We start from the raw sequence: 18,078 nt of genomic DNA, 5'->3' as shown, positions 1-18,078 counted from the left end.
TGGTAACGTATCATATCTTTATGTAAGACATTATGCATCGTGTCCCATACGCTTCGGGTATAGGATCGATTGCAAATGTTATAATACTTGACCATTCTAAAATTTTCCAAATGTCTAGCGCATTAAGTGGGAAAAAGGATTAGAATCAGTTTTGACTAAAATAATTAAACAACTATCAAAGGACGATCCAAAGTTCGCTGAGGATTGGTCGCTTGTGAGTAGTTGGAAGTATGGTATTGGATGGACCATATCGACATTATTATGAATAGATAAGATTCTATTAAGAATGAGTTGTCATATGGAAAATATGGAAATGTTTCCATATTGGAAGTTGGATGTTGAGAGTCTATGTCTAGATTAGAAACTTTTATGCAAGAAGGATGTTCAAAGGAATGTACTTTGAATGTGAGACTTCGCGTCTATGGAATTGTCTTGCAACAATTTCTGAGAGAGTACTTTGTAATTTCATTAGCCAAGTCTTGGTGACTTTTGTGCTATGACTTTATGAAAGGATCGTTGCATAAGATGTTAGAATCTAGCATATTCTAATAGTAGCAAAGAACCTTGTGTTCTTACACTAATGATAAGGATTGGGAATTGTGAAATGAGCATCATTGAAAAGGTTTTTCAATTAATCTATTTCACAAAGTAAGGACCATAGGAAACATAGTGTGCATGCTTTATGCATGGGACAGCTATTTTTGTAATTTGAGTAATAAGTTGATTTTCTGAAACAGTAAACGATAATAATAAGTAATCAATATGGTGGTTAAATAGAAGTGTTTTATTTACTCTCACAAGTTTGAGGCCATATAGGATTAAGTATTATTGTTATGTTTCAATTTGCATGTTTTGACTTCCAGAATAACTAGGTTATTCAAACATCCACAGTCAGTCATACGTTGGGAGTAGGTATGAATAAAGATTGTCATGAATCTGTCTGTAGATTGTCTGAAGTGTTTAGACATAGCACAAGTTTGTTGCAGAGTTCATGAGTGCTTTGATAAGATTAGAGTATTGGATTAAACCCACGCTCACTTGGATCACTTCATAGATTTATCACGAGTGATTAGTGAGACGATAATATTGTATATTCTTGAAACCGATACATGTGAGTTGTTATTTGTTGGTCGGTTGCACATTGATAATAAGTAAATGCACCAGTAACTTGGTGTTATAAAACTTATTGTTGTGTATGATTCGATCAGTAAATGCAAGCAAGCATATGAGTCAAAGTTTATCTATTCCTTTTACTCAAAGTGGGATAAAAGCGATATCTGTGGGCCTCTCGATGATTTAGTGATGACACCTAAGCGCTTGGCCAAGCCGGGACTAAGTTGATGTGTTCAATTGTAGTCTGTTATCAGTCGTCATAAATCGGAAGTCGGGAAACAGTATAGAGAGAATGATTGAAATTCATGTCTTTTGTCTATACGATATCTTGAGAATGGAGGAATATATAATCCCTTATCTAGAGGACACGCTATCTGATAAGATCAGAGTTGACAACGGCTTTGAAAGCTACGATTGTTGATTACGTTCTGAAGTTATACGGAAAATAGTTATTAGACTTATCCAAGTGGGAGACTGTTGGATTAGTGTCTAAGTCCATAACTATTTTGGTATGTACTTGACCCGATTATGAGCATGGTCCTTTTGGGTTGCCTTCACCATAGCAATATGTAGGATGAATTAAGGAGAGAGAGGTTTAAATATGATTTATTAATATATTATGAGAATAATATATTAAAGGAGAAATCATATTGTTTAATTAGTATTAGTCAAGAATTAATTAATAATTAATTTTGTGGCTAAAAGAGATTAATTAAATTTAGGGGACTGGACTGCAATTATTGGATAATTGAGTTATTGGGCTAAGGAATGCTAAAGGAATAAGGGGCGAACGAAATTATGATGGAAGCCCATCATATTTTCGTCCATAGCCTTATCCAGAAGGTTCCATGGGCTGCTTAGAGTTTAAGCTATCCATTAGGGTTTTGACTGAAACTCTAGCAATCCACACAAGTATATAATGGACCCCTTAGGCCCCAAAAACGTGGACAACTGATTCTCTAGGGTTTCTAGTCGTTTTTGGGCAGCCTCTTTCCTTCTCCTCTTCATCCAAGTTGTATATGGTGTTTGTGACTCCATTCGAGGTGCAACACTTGAGACACTAAGCTTTTTAAAGCCAATCCAAGCAAGGATTTGATTGTTATTGCTATATAACAATCAAAGGTAATTCTCTAAACCCTAATTTAGTTTATAATATGTTAGATCTAAGTTTATTAGTCTTGGATTCAAAGCATGTACAATAGAGAAACCTAGATCCAAGCATTAGGGTTTGTATGAGCACATATGATTGTTCTTATGCCTAAAACCCATCAAAACATATGTACAACAGTAAATTAATGTTTAATATTTCATATGTTTCAGTTACGTAGTGTTTCATATGTTTCTACTAACATTACGCGCGCTTCAAATATTAAAACAAACATATCTGACCCCGCAAAGCGGGGTGACTCAACTAGTTATATTATTATACTATCCCAATCAAACTAGATTATTAGTAAAAAAATTATGTAAATAGTTATATTTTATTATATCATATTATTTCGATTATATAGATTTTTAAGAATATTTTATTATTAACTTTAGGAATCACACCTACACATTTCATAATTTCAAAATTATCTAACAAATTATATTATTATACTATTCCAATCAAACTAGATTATTAGTAATTTGTTTTAATTATAGTCAAACTTATTAAGAATTTCAAAATTAATATAAATATAAGATCACAAAGTGTTGAACTTTTAGATCACAAAGCAAGGATATGAATCTCAAAATTGAAGAAGTATTCCAAATACGAAAATTTTGAGAAAAACAGTGTTGAACCGTTAGATGAAAAGTGTTATATCTAATACAAATTCTAAATTTTAAGATAGAAATATAGCATTAGCATGTATTTATAAAATACAAATTTGATTAAAAAAAACTGTTTTATTTAAATGTCATTTTTAAAATCATTGGTGAGAGTATATGTTATAATTTAATAAATAAATATGGACCTTAGAAAATAAATAATTGATTTTGTATTAGATAGGTCACATGGTTGGTAATATATTCATTATTTGATTACAAATATATAATAGATAGTATTAAACATTGATTTTGAAAATATATTTATATAATAAAAATATAATTAAAATGAGAAAAACACATTCGGTTTTCTGCTAAGAAAGAGACACTTGTGAACTTCTTGACTGACCCGATAGAAGAAAAGTTCATACTTAGACTAACCGACGTTTTGATTTTTAGATGGGCACGAGGGGTCTAACAGTTGTTTCCTCTCTCGTGAACTTGGATAGTGGTGTATTCACTGTATGCCAGACTATTTTAAAAGCTGTCTCATGCAAATTGAAAAAAAAAATGTGAGAAATCATGCATAGAAAATCTACAGACGTTTAATTATATGTTTCGTGTTTGATGATTTTAGTTTCTTTGCGTCAGATGTTGTGAAGCCTCTTAATAGAGTCAAACGGATGATGCATAAATGTTATGACCCCAAAATTTATGAATGCGGTTTTTAAAAAAAATAGTTTATTTACTGAAAAATGATTAGTGACGCAACTTGTTTCCTGTTTACCAACTAAATGAGTATAAAACTTTTAATAGGAATTAAAAATGAGTAATTGTATGTCAAAAGAATTAAAATGTTATTTTTACATGAAACTTATCCGATATAAAATAATAAAGACTCACACAAAATAACAATATTTTATGTCTATTGTCGTAATAATTTTTTATTCCTATACAACGGTGTTCTAGAAAAAAGGAACTGATTCGTACCAAACAATTATTTCTTTACACACAACAATTTATATATTTTAAATGTTGTATTTTCCAACTCTATAAACCATAATCACATGTCAATGTGGTCTATGTAGGTAAGTGTGTGTTTTTCTTAACTTTGTTATAATAGGTGAAAATTCTGTTAAATAGATTAATGATGTAACAATATTATAACTTTTTCGTATTTGACCCAAAAATTATTAATATGAGAACATGTGCACACTGCATAATTTGTAGGGGGAACGTATCAATAGTTAAAGAGATTCTACGTGTTGGGGGAAACAGTTTGTTTAATCGCTTCATTTTTATTGTTGAAGTTATTGACTAAAAGATTATATTAAACGGCATCCACCATGAAGATAACTGGAGTGTTGAAACATATGTCTATTAATCAATTAGATTAATAGTCGAATATTCAAGCCGTGGTTGAGATAAATGTCTAATAAGTAGATTTAAAATGTATATGAGTTAACATTATTCTTTTTAAAAGATACCATTTAAATGGTCAGTTCTTATATTAAATCTAACAGCCTAAAGGAAAATGTAGAATTTAAATGTTGGGTTATTTTTAACATAAATATTACAATTATTTATTTAATTATTTTTTTTATTGGTTGTAAAATCATTGTTAATTTTTCGTACAAATTGATTCCATCTACAGTAAATTAATAATAATGTTTTCGTATACAATACAATAAATGTCGTTTCCTATTGTTTATGTAAAAAGGAAGTGTCAAATTAAATGCGAAGTACATTCCTCTATCAGTTAATATATTTTTTAAAATATGTACCTGTATAATTTATATTAAAAATTATTTTGTTATATAAATTGATAAATCCTCCATAATAAATGAAATTTTTTTTTGTCATGTGTCATACTCTCATTGATTTAGCCACATGTAATTTTGTGGTTATTTTCAATTAATTTTTTTCCACATGACATTTTGTGGTTTTTTTCATTTTATTAATTTTCACATAATATTGAAATGTAATAATTAATTACAATAAATATAATAATACATGCATATCAATTTTATTAATTAACTTCCTTCTAATTTCAAATTTTTCTAAGTTGATGTTTTATTAGTTTCCTTTATTTATTTATCTAAATTATTTGTTTAATTTAGAAGAAAAACAAACAATTTAATTTTAATAATCCAATATTTTTCTATTTTTTTTCTTATAAATTCAAATTTCTCAAATGTTTAGAATTTCATATATTTTTTTAAATGAACTCATGTAATACATGGGTCTTATACCTAGTCCCTATACTAATAAAAAAGTAGTCATTTTGTCATATGTCATTATATTAGACATCTTAATTAATATGATGTCACTTGTCAATCTATTAGTCATCCCTTTTAAATTTATTAGACCTCCTAATTAATGTAATGTTATTAGTCAATGTATTTATTCTCCATTTTAAATTTTATATTATTGTTTTCGTTAGTTCACAAATAAAAAATGTCTAATATTTATTAAAAATTAATTTTATATATTTGAACCAACGATTATAATTTCACATAACTAATAAAAATATATCGTAATTAATAATTTATTTAAAATAATTAATTAATAATTTTGAGGTTTTATTATAAAATTTTAATTAATTTTATACTCATTGTTTCCACTTGTTATAAACTAATATTAAATAAAATATGATTACATGACACGTTTAGTTAGAAAGAACGATATATTAGGAACTTATAGTTTGATACCTTCCAAAATTATTTCATGCCACTTAATGATATATAATTATTTTTATTGGGCAAATCGTGGATGAATCAACCATTCTGTTATTTTCATTCTATGATATATCATATTAAAACACATTTAAAGAATCTTAGGTACAACTTAATTATATATAAAACTAGGTTATAACCCGTGGACACAACGGGTGAAAATTTTAAAATTAATTTTAATTTATTTATAAATTAATTATTGAAAATTTTTAAAATAATTTCAATTAATTAATAACATAATTATTGAGTGATGTTTTGTCAGTAATTTCATAATAATATAATGTTCGGTTGAAACTAAGAATTCAAAAATGTTTAAATATCCAATTAGCAATTTGTATTTGTAGATATGTTAGAAAATTATCATTTTGTATAATGTAATAAAATTTAAATAAAACCGAAAGATAAATTGATATACATAATAAAAGTATACGCGGTTTTATATATTTGTAAAAAGTAATTTAACATAACATTGGATAGTTTATTTGTTTGTTTTCTATCAGAATCTAAAATTAATAGTTTTGAATGATTTTTTAATTTGAATTTTAGATAAAACAATATACAAGTGTTCATGTATACTTGAGAAAGAAACCAACATTCTATAAAGCCTATCATTAGCATAATAATAACAAACAAAGATAGTTATAAATCATAATGCGAAACTTATATTATATGCCAATACAATTGGAGAAACATAATATATTTATCGATCATAAAAGTGATTTTTTTTATGTTAGATAAAGTGATAACGTATTTTTATCATTGTTCATGCTCGATTTTGATAATACAATGGAAATTCCACTACCCCTATATATATATATATATATATATATATATATATATATATATATATATATATATATATATATATATATATATATATATATATATATTGAAAATTCCACTACAGCTAATGTATTCAAATGTTTAAGATATTCGGGTTGACATTTAAAACCGTATTTATGCATAAAGTAAATAAAATACATGAGAAATTAAATAAATTTAATTTTAACCATTTTAAAGATTATTCATAATTTTTGATTTATAATAAAACTCACCTAAAAGTTATCACTATTCCCCAAACTTTCCCCTTTCCCTTTTGTCCGTAACACACACGATCAAACAAAAAACCTAGCCCTAGAATTTTGATTACATACACATTTCCACAGCCACCGTTCGATTTCTTAAAGGTTGTGAACGTTTATCCATGTATATCGATAAAGGAAGATACTAATATACCACCGATTAGAAATGTGAAGTGAAGAAAAGCTTACGTTGAGTAATCCCGCTGTCGAACTCGAACTCGAACTCAGAGACTGGTTGAACGCAACATTGGGGTTTGAAGAAAGCAAGATTCAAGGTAAGAGATGATCAACTGATGGTTAATCTTAGTTTTTTTTAACAGAAAATAGATTATGTTGAAGAAAATTTACCTGTTTTTCTTTGTTCCAGAAATGTTGTAACTGAAGATATAAGCGAAAAGTTAAGCCGTTCAAAAGAATAAACTTACATTCGTTAATAGCGGAAACACAATAAGGTAGAAATGATTTTGGTTCGATTTTTGAAATTTGAGTGTTTGTTTAAACATTTGAATTTTGAAATTGCTAAATTTTAGACAAAATCTCGTTAATGATTATATAGGGGATCATATGAGTAAATAAAACAATTATTTTATTTGATATACCTTCTAAATTATATGAGTTTTGTATCATTGTATAGTAAGGTTCTCAATTTTATGTATAATACAGATAATCCATATCTGATCCACATTTCAGTTGTGATCAAGAATCGATGTTTTGGTGGGTCACTGTGTTTCAAGATACTTATATTAGTTTAAATCATTGTTCATTTTTATCAAACTTTATCTTTTTGCATACCTTTAATCCCTATTTCAATCAAAATCGCTTAGTTTTTACTACTGCTTCATTATCTTGCAGGCCAATAAAAATGGTATGTGACAAATTGCAGAAATCCATATAAGTTATATTAGATTGCAATATACCATAGCCAAGGGCAACGAACATTGAAATGTAATAAACTTAAAAAGTGAGTTATTTTATGCACCAATCCATGTCTAATTGTCTAATGGTATATTTCTGCTATTGATAATTATTTATTATCTATATATCTCATTAGATATTATATTATTTAAGTATTTATAATACAGATGAATAGTTAATTAGATTAAAAGGTTAGGAAGGGAAAGATTCCAAACTCCATTATTGAAAAAGGAATGGTTTTCCCTTTTTGCTTTCACGTAGACGGTTGGAAAAATGGACACTGCTTAGCTTATCTGACAACAAAGTGTATTAGTAATATGATTCAAATGATTGATTGATGATATAGTTTATTAAAACTCTTATTACTTGATGTATAAGTGCATGCATAGATGTTTATTTAGGATTTTATGAAGAAGGGTTAAAATGAAAAATAACAATGCTATTTTTATTAATTAGATTTGTTTATCATTAGTTATATTGCCTAAAACATAACAATCAGTACAATTAATTTATATGTTAAATTCAATTATTTGTATCAAACACATTTTAATTGAATATCGAAACCCTTAGGGGCTATTTGATTTGCATAATATTTTAGAATGTATTGAATCTGTTAATACACAATTCTTCATTAAAAGATGGCAACCCTAAGATGATATTTAGTTGAGATAAAAATTTTGTGTTTTTTTTTATTTATATTTCTTATTATTTAACATATCTTTTAATCAACATATGTAATACACAATATTTAGTATTTTATAACCAATATTCTTAAATTGACAGGTAGGTGGTATGTGTAGCCTAGACAAATGATAATTGGACAAAAATGGTAATGCACTTATATTGATTAGTTTTTTAAGGTATCGTACCTTTATTTATTCCTATTATAACATTCTACTATCAAAAAGTTGTTGTTTACACTTTTATAGCAATATATATTAATTTTGCTCTTAAACCACTAAATCAATAACTGTTTCTCTGACTCCCGGAGGAATAATTGGTTCCAAAATAAGCATTGTATTTTGAAATGTGCTATAGGTAGCAATATATATTACTTAACTAACAAAATTAATAATTTCTTGTTTTCTTTAGATATGGAAGAATCTAAAGCTGTGGGCACCATTCTTGAAATGTGGTCAGCTAACAAAACCTCAATCTTTCAGGGTTTTACTTCAGATAATAATAATATGATTGAAATTTTTTGTATTTGTTTTTGTTTTTGTAAATATTTTATTTGTGAAATTTAAATTTTTGTTATTTTCGTCCTCCTACAAAGCTGGAAATATCAATGAATAAACAACCTGTAATCAACCAGAATTAAGATCTTCAGTCAATCTCATTTTGAAGCACAATCACAATCACAGACTGGGCTACTTTAGAATAGGAATAAGAAACACCCAAATTCAAATTCAAATGTAAACAACTGCTACAAATAGAAGTCTATATAATATATGTTTGAAAATTAAAAAATAAAGGTGGTGTATGTTTAATAACAAAATTATTCCAAGATCATAAGTGACTTAAATAACAAAATTATTTCTAAATCATAAATTAACATTCATAATAATATATTGTGAATGTAGGTTAAACATACTAATAAAAAACAATCATCCCCAACAAATGTTTGAAAATTCTAAAACAAAACGTGAAAGTACTTAATGAAAAGTAAAATGCATAATCATTATCTATAAATCATAATCCATTACCTAACGAAACTTAAACTTAAAATAAAAAGTCTGCCACTTTTTTTCCAACTTTACCTTCACAATCTGGTTAATGTGTCCTTCTGGCGATATTTTAGGAGTTTTTGATGATGATAAATTTTCATTCAACTCCAGATCAAACACTTCTTCCAGATTTCTCTTCAAAACAGTTGGTGTATTGAAACCCTTCATGGGACTTGTTGCTGAGTTTTTATCAACAGTGTAAGGTGTTATGTTGTCGTCTGTCCTAGAAATTGCATCCTAAAAAAATTTGTACTTAATTAATTTATAATCTGAACTTATATTTATAAAATAATTATATGCTATTATAAAGTGTATATAACCTTCAAATCCTATTATCTTGTGATTCAGAATCGGCTTCACCAATATCAAATTATAGAAAGTGTATATAACCTTCAAATCTGTTATACAATTTATCAAAAAAAGACAAAAATTATATATAATTCTGCTATATAATTTGTTGTTGAATAAAAGTTGTCAAAAAAAGACAAAAATTATATATAATTCTATCATATAATTTGATGCTGAATAAAAGTTGTCATGGGATTGTTCACGTAAAAATAATCAATTCGTTTATCCACTCATAAAATGCATAATTATCATGGTTTTCGTGTAGCATTAGAGTAGATAGCAATTGCCATGTGAAACAATGAAAGCAGTGAAGGGATTGAATGAAATGTAAAATCAAATTATTGAAACATATTGTGTAAACATATAATAAAAAATAACAACTTTTAAAATCGTAACTTCATTGCGTGCAAATATAGCAAGAATGACAGTCAATTAATTGATGTAAACATATATTCAAGAAACAAAGGCAAAGAAACGAATTACATTATAAACACAAAGACAGAAAAAAAAAAAGATTGAAATTACATAAATAGATGTGCAGGTTGATGTTAAAAGGAAAAAATAATAGAAATTAGTGTTTTACTAACCTTTTGCAAATCGGTAGAGCAGAGCAGTTAAGAAACTCAAACTTGAGGGCAAAGCAGTAGAAGATTATGGGCATCGATGGGTTAATATAAATATGCAAAGTAATGAAACACACAAATTTTATTAATTGCAGAAAAGTATTTTATTTTGCCGATTTTATTCCTGATTTTTTTGGATCTGATTAGTGGGTAATTGTTTCAAATTAAAATCTTTGACTACAATTTCGTTTTCTCTTTTTTTTTTCTACAAAGATTTGGGCTAATTTGATTCCTGATTTACAGGATATGATAATATCGATTGTTATTTTTTGAATTTCAAAATATATGCTGTAAAACAAATAACCATAAATGTAGGATTGACCATAAATTTACCAAAATTATAGGATTAATATCTTTAATATCTGTTCTTATATACAAATAATTGAGCTGAATTTTAGGAGCTGATGTATCGATCCTTAATATTTTTTGATTTTATATGCAGGTAAATGAGCTAAATTTTAGGAGGTGATGTATCTATATTAGCTGTAAAGGATGGGCGGGAAATTTTGCATAAAAGATTCCTGGTTAAGACACGTGGCAAGGAGGAGGTGCATAAGAGGGACACGTGTCATGCAAAGTACTCTTTTATTAAGAATAGATTTGACTTTTTGAACATTAATTATAAATTGAGATGATTAACAAAATATCATGATTATGTAAAATATTATTGTAATTGACTCAATTTTTTCATTTATATTTACCGAAATAATCATCATCTTTAAAATAGTAATTTTGGAGTTAACTCATTTTTTTATATTAATTTTATATCATACATGAAATAAAACTTTGACATGAAAAAAAAAACTTTTGGATTAACATTTCAGATTATCCTTTCTAATAAATAAATGTTTTTTTTTGTCATTTGTCATATTCTCATTTAACTTCCCAAATTTCATTTTATGGCTATTTTGAATTAATTTTTTTCTACATGTTATTTTATGAGTTTTCTATTTTATTAAATTCTACATAATATTTTAATGTAATAATTGTAATAAATATATACTAATTTCATTAATAAACTTATCTTTTAATTTCAAAAAATCACAAAATTAAAGTTTATTAGTTTCTTTTCTTTATTTAAATTATTTGTTTAAATTTAAAAGATAAAAAACATTTTCATTATAATAATTCATTATTATTTTTATTTTCTTATAAATTCAAAATTCTTAAATATTTTAACCTTTATATATAACCTTTTTTTAATTAACTTGTATAATACATGAGTCTCACAACTAGTGAATTTAATATTTCAGATTTCCGAATACAAACAAGATAAAAACATATTAAGAAATCTCAAGAATATATTTGAAATCCGAAAAGTAAATCTAAAATTTTAAGAAATTATCTTATTTTTATTAAAATCTAACAAAAATTAATGAAACCAAAATTAGATTAAAACACAAGGCATAAAATATATATCATTTAGTTGAAAAACATACAATAGAAACATTTCAAATTAAACGTTTGATATACTATCTAGAATTCTAAGTGCCTTCCTTTAAAAAGTTGGTAGTCATTTCAATATATATAAAAACTAAGGGCCATGTTTGGTGTAGAGAATTAAGGATAGAGAAATGGAATACTTTTCATTTCTCAATGGTGTAGAGAATTAAGGATAGAGAAATGAAATACTTTCCATTTCTCATGTTGGTAAGTAGTAAAAAAGGAGCGAAAGAGAAATAATCGAATTCCATTTCCACCATTTCGTTCCTTTTTGGGATAATGACTTGATAGGGTAAGATACTTTTTGAAATGTACACATTTAGTCCTTATTCTTTTTTTTTTTGTAAAATAAACCCTTATACTTTATTAATATGTACACATTAGGTCCTTTTCACCGGATTCTACAGGTTTTGCTGACGTGGAAGGGTTTATTAAAAAAAAAAGAATAAGGACTAAATGTGTACATTTCAAAAAGTATCTTACCTTATCAAGTCATTTTTCATTTCTTTTATTTTGTTGAAATGAAATACCAAGGTGGCATCCACATATCCACAACGAGATTTTTCAAACTTTTATTCATCATGAAAAAGAGGGATACCCCAATCTCCGACGGCTCCTTTGTGTGTTCCTACACATCACTGGTAGCAAGGAGCAATGATGGCAAAAACGAAGGGGGGGGGGGGGGCAGGAGGAAGTAGAGATGGTAGTTGGCGGCGAGAAGCTGCTCTGGTAGCCCCCTCGTCGATTATTTATTCTTTTTCTGGCAACATATCTCAAAGATGGAGGCGAAGAGAGACAGATCGGAGAAACACAACAGGTAAAGGGTGTTTGGCTGTTGTTCGACCGGAAGGAAGAGAGACGAGAAAGAGAAGGGTCGCCGCCCTTTTCTTGTTGCTGGAGGATCACCCACCTCCGGTGACTAAGCTAATTAATTGTTATTTAGTGTCACTTGTGCTTCCACGTCAGCAAAACCTGTAGAATCTGGTAAAAATGACCTAATGTGTACATATTTATAAAGTATAAGGGTTTATTTTACAAAAAAAAGAATAAGGACTAAATGTGTACAATTCAAAAAGTATCATACCCTATCAAGTCATTTTCCCTAAAAGAAAATTTGTATATGACTGGTATACCGGGTATTGCCGGTCACAAGGATTGCATTGTTACAAAAAATAAAGTATAAGAGTTTATTTTACAAGAAAAAAAGAATAAGGACTAAATGTGTACATTTCAAAAAGTATATTACCCTATCAAGTCATTTTCCCTTTCTCTTTTTTTTATGAAGAAATGGGGAGAAAAGAAATATTGAGCCCATCGAGAAAAAAAAAGCGAAGGATTGGATTTACATCTTCACGTCATTAGTTCGAAACTGGGTATGCTCCCGATTTTTTGTGTATGATTTTCTTCATCAATCAATATCTTCACACCTGCTTCTGAATTTCACAGCTTTAACAGATATCGACTACTTTAGTTTCGATTTCACAAGTTCACATGGATTTCATATACGGCTTCTGTGATTTCAAAACATCTTTCCTATTTGTTAAGGTATTACTTGATTTTTGTTTGTCGATCGAATTCTAATTCTTGGTTTATTTATGTATATTGATTTTTGATTACTGATTATATTTAGGGCTGATTTATGATTCTTGGTTGATTTATGTTTGGTTTGTTAAATTACTGGATGTTTGGTGTTTGTTGAAACGGTTAATTGAATTTTCGGAAGCCTTTGTATTGATATTGGAATGAATTTGAAAGTCACCAAACATGAGAGATCGTGCCTGAAAAATCAACACGTGTTCATACCATTTGCATTTGATACGTTTGGTTTCCTCGCACCGAATATGATAGAACATCTTAAAAGAGTACAACGAATCATTCATAGTAATGTTATATTCCCTAGATCTTCAAATGTAGTCTTTAAAAGAATTAACTTTACCATTCAAAAAGGCTTAGCGGCACAGCTTGTTGCCCGTTTGCCATCTCACTCATTGTATGATGACAATTAAAAATATGTCAAATTTAATTTGTTATCATTTTCATTTGAAAGTTAAAATTGGTATTCCAAAGATTATCGAAGCAATGTCAAGATTAATCGGTCAAAGCAAAAAAGCCAAAATTATAATTTCATATGCTTGGATTCAGGGCCTGATGTTTTGATGAAGAGTGATACTTAACAAAGTGGTTCTTGTGATCCAGAATTAAAAGAGATCATTGGTTTGGAATTTATGAAGCCGTAGTCAAAGTCGATAATATAATTAATATTGTCAATATGATTTCACTCTTGTTAAAAAGAAAGATAAGTCGGTGATATTAAATCCAAGTGGTGAATGAATTGATTCAAAGTGGTTGAAATTTATATTGCAAATGAGTTAGGTGATTCTTGAAATCAAAATTGTTGTGGTTCGCTATGAATTGAAGCAAAAAGTCAAAATTGAGTATACAAAGTCAAATTGAATAATTTAAAGTGTGAATGAGGTGATGGTCTTCAGCAGTGATTCAAAATTGGTTCTGTTAATTTGTTTCAACAATTGATATATTAAAATTATGTTTATAAATACAAGATATAAGATGTGTTTCACATTTATAAAAATAAAAATCTAATTATTAAATTAAAAATTATAAACATAAAAAATACACAATTTGACAAACTCAGATGTACATCATAATCACATTAATATATAAAAAAAATATATTGTTTGAAAAAAAAATATAGATAAAAAATCATTTCCATTTTTTTGTTTAATACAACCAAGAGAAATGATTCTTATGAACATTTCTTGGTAAATTATCTATTGTACCAAACAGTATAATCAATTATACCAAACAGTATAATCAATTATTTTTCATTAGCTTAATTCTCTTTCTTTGCAATTTCATTCTCTGTTGTAATTCTATTTCTCTGTACCAAACGACCTTAAAGTCAATTACAATGTTTTTTATAATTATATTGTAATTGTATAAATTTAAAATAAATTTTATATGAAATTTTCTTTTCTTAGTTGATTTTAAAATTAATGTACGATGAGCATTATTATTTATTAATTTAATAATTTAATTAGAATACCAGTTAATGTATTGCCTGGGAATGTACGATGGAGTACAACCAAACCAACATGATCGTGTCCCAGTAGAATCCATTATTTGTGAGTTGTGACTGTCGTGAGTGGTACCAACATATTTCTCTATTTATTTATATTTAATTTAGTCCTTTCCAACTCCACCATGAGCCACCGATAAATCTTTAGCGAAACCTCTCCTCAGACCTATAATATCGTTTGCCTACGACGGATGCTAACCTACACCGACGAAGAACGCGTAAGTTACCGGTTTAATCGATCGTTTTTCCGATCTGAAGGCTTTCATGAAATCATTGTTTTATCAATCACGCCGGTAGGTGTTGATAATAATGGGTAAGATCGGATGGTCGGACAGCGTGCGCTGATAATGAGACAGAGAAATTATCGGTAACGTCAGCGAAAATGGTGGGTGGGAGACATAACGGCGTTCGGTTGTTGAGTCGGCGGAGGAAAACGGAAGCACGATGATGGAGGCATTGACCGAATAGGGTAATTGGACCCACTGACTTTTTGCTTTAAAGGGGTGTGTCCTTCAAAGTGTAGAAACCGGCCATGTGACCGGCCACCTGTCTATGTCTGCTGCAACCATCTTCTCCCTCTGTATCATGGTTTTATTTTATTTTATTAAGAAAAATTTCCCTTTCCCACATTAAACAGGGTCAAACCAAGGACACATATTCTCCAGCTAACACTTCGCCTGATTATTATTTTTTAAACCCATTTTTAAAATTAATTTTGTGAAACGATTTATAAAATGTCATTAAAGATTGATAAATATGTAACTAGTTTTTAATTGGGACAATTTCATATATATCCTTATTAATCTTTAAAATATCGTATTTGCCCGAACTAAAATGTAAATATCATAATTACCCTTCTTAAATTTTAAAATATAATATTTACCCAAATTTATTTTTTAAACTTTTATAATCAATTTTTTATACTTTTTAATCATATTAATTTATCAAAAAAAACTAACCGACCATATTGCCCTTCAATATTAAAACTTTTGGCAATTTCATATTAGCCCCAATTATCTAACCCTGGGATGGAGATCGACTCATCACACCAAAAAGTGTTTTACCTATCAAAACAGTATCAATCCAGTTGATACCCACCAGACTTTCTCCCCTGAATTCGACTCCCAATCTTCATTAGACTGGAACATACTCCTACCCATCGAAATACTCCCTAAAATGTTCCAAGAAATCGTCAATCTCTTCCAATCTGTAGATGATCCAAGAGCCAAATACGAGCAATTATTATTCTATGGCAAAAATCTTCAACCCCTTGAAGACCAATTCAATACTAACAAAAACAAGGTCGCAGATTGTGTTTCTCAGGTCTGGTTACAAGCTTATTTTGATTCCAGTGATAAAAATATGATTGTTTAGGCTTATTCTGATTCCGTACTGACCAAAGGTTTAGCAATTTTATGGGTTCAAGGTATGTTTGGTCACCATGTGCAATCTTGAGGATTTCCCCAGATTTCATTGCTCATTTGGGTTTGCAATAGATTTTGAAACCCTCTAGAAACAATGGGTTTTGAATATTTTGAAAGTAATGGAAAAAAGCCTTAGCTTTATAAGTAAAAGGCTAGAAGTTGGGAAATGGATTGAATCGTCCACCCATATATCAAACCCCCATAAATAAATAAATAAATAAAACTAGAATCTAATTTAAAGTTTAATAAATCTGTTGAGAATTCAAATATTGATGACTCAAAATCCGATGATGATTCACCAATTGAGAAACCTAATTTTAATGGACAATGGTGTTTTGGGAAGTATAAGACAAAGGATATCAACGATTCTAAAGAGTGACCTTAAACCAAACGAATTCGAAGTCAAAGATGTATCATATTAGCATGGTGTACATGCAAGGGGTGAAAGGTAGAAATGAGGAGTTTTCAGGAGACACTTTTTAATTTGAAAGTGGTTTCATTGGAGTTTAAAAGGAAGAGCATGATTAACAGGCTTTGACGAGAATTCATTCAATCAAATGTATTGGAAATGAGTTTTAATAATGAAGAGTAATTTGGTCGATTAACTTTATTTGATAAATTAATATAACTTAAAAATAAAAAAACTTATTAAAACATTTTAAAAAATGTTTTAAAAATAAAATTGGACAAATATGATAAGAAAGGGTAAATATGATATTTAAATTATAGACCGGATAAATACGATATTTTGAAACTTAGTAATGGCATATACGAAATTCTCCATTTTTCATTCAGAAATAACTTATTTCATGCGCCAATGAAAATATTGTAAAAGGGGAAAATGTCATAAAAGATTGATAAATATATATAACTAGTTTTTTTTAACCAACTCCTGATATCATCTATGTCTTATAACGAGACTTGAACCCATTATTTCTCATCCAAAATACCTACCACAAACCATTATAATTGTGGGTGTCATATCATCATTACATCCAACTACTAAACCTATGATATATTTACTACTAAAACACCACTCCACATCATTTTTTTTTTAAATTCAAAAATACAATAAAAACATAGAATTTTTTAACTAGTTTTTAATTCAATAGAAAAACATTACATTAATTTAAAAGAACTAAATTGCTTGAAAAAAAAAGCTAGAATAAAAAAAACAAACATAAAATTTCAAAACATAAAAAAAAAAAACTAATATTCATTCATATTTTGTTGGTACAAATGTTTCGCGACTTCTTCTTGAAGAATGAAACATGTTTCACTATAATAAAAGGCAACAACTCGTGCTCAAAGTTCAGTCGTTCCGGGTACAAACTCTTCAATCGAGATACTACGTCGTCTGGATCATACGTGTAAATCGCTCTACCTTCATTTTCAATAAGAATATTATAATACATGCATTTACCATTCGTTTAATTATATATTTATCTCAGAGTCGTGTAGCGTATTTCACTATATGTCATGTCTGTTTGAGAACTTCAAATATGAGATATCCTCATTTTCATGGCCATTTTAAAACTTTTTATTTATGCTTATTTAAAACAAAGTTTATTTATAGATGCATAATTCGGTCTCATAAAAAGTATTTCCGAAGAAAATATTTTTCATTGATTATTAAAAACTTGGAATATCATAACTGATACAAAATATAAGCATAAACAGACATCACATCAATGTTCTTGCATCCTACGAATTCCTTAAATCTCTCGGCAGGTAATTACATTCTCTGTCACACCACCCAACCAGAATGGCGGAAACGTCTGAGGGGTGGATGATTTCATGAACATTATCATAACATAACGAA

General features: G+C 28.2%; 1 pseudogene; it reads left to right on the top strand.

Annotated features, from left to right (window-relative positions):
• The first annotated feature begins 15,141 nt into the window (after positions 1–15,141).
• Positions 15,142–16,678, top strand: LOC145054173 (sufE-like protein 1, chloroplastic/mitochondrial pseudogene; annotated as a pseudogene).
• Positions 16,679–18,078: the final 1,400 nt, after the last annotated feature.

Source organism: Lactuca serriola, chromosome 1, assembly GCF_051521515.1.
Source record: "Lactuca serriola cultivar US96UC23 chromosome 1, Lser_US96UC23_V15, whole genome shotgun sequence".
NCBI classification, from domain to species: Eukaryota; Viridiplantae; Streptophyta; class Magnoliopsida; order Asterales; family Asteraceae; genus Lactuca; species Lactuca serriola.
The sequence above is the reverse complement of the archived record's forward strand: the minus strand, read 5'-3'. Positions and strand labels throughout refer to the sequence as shown.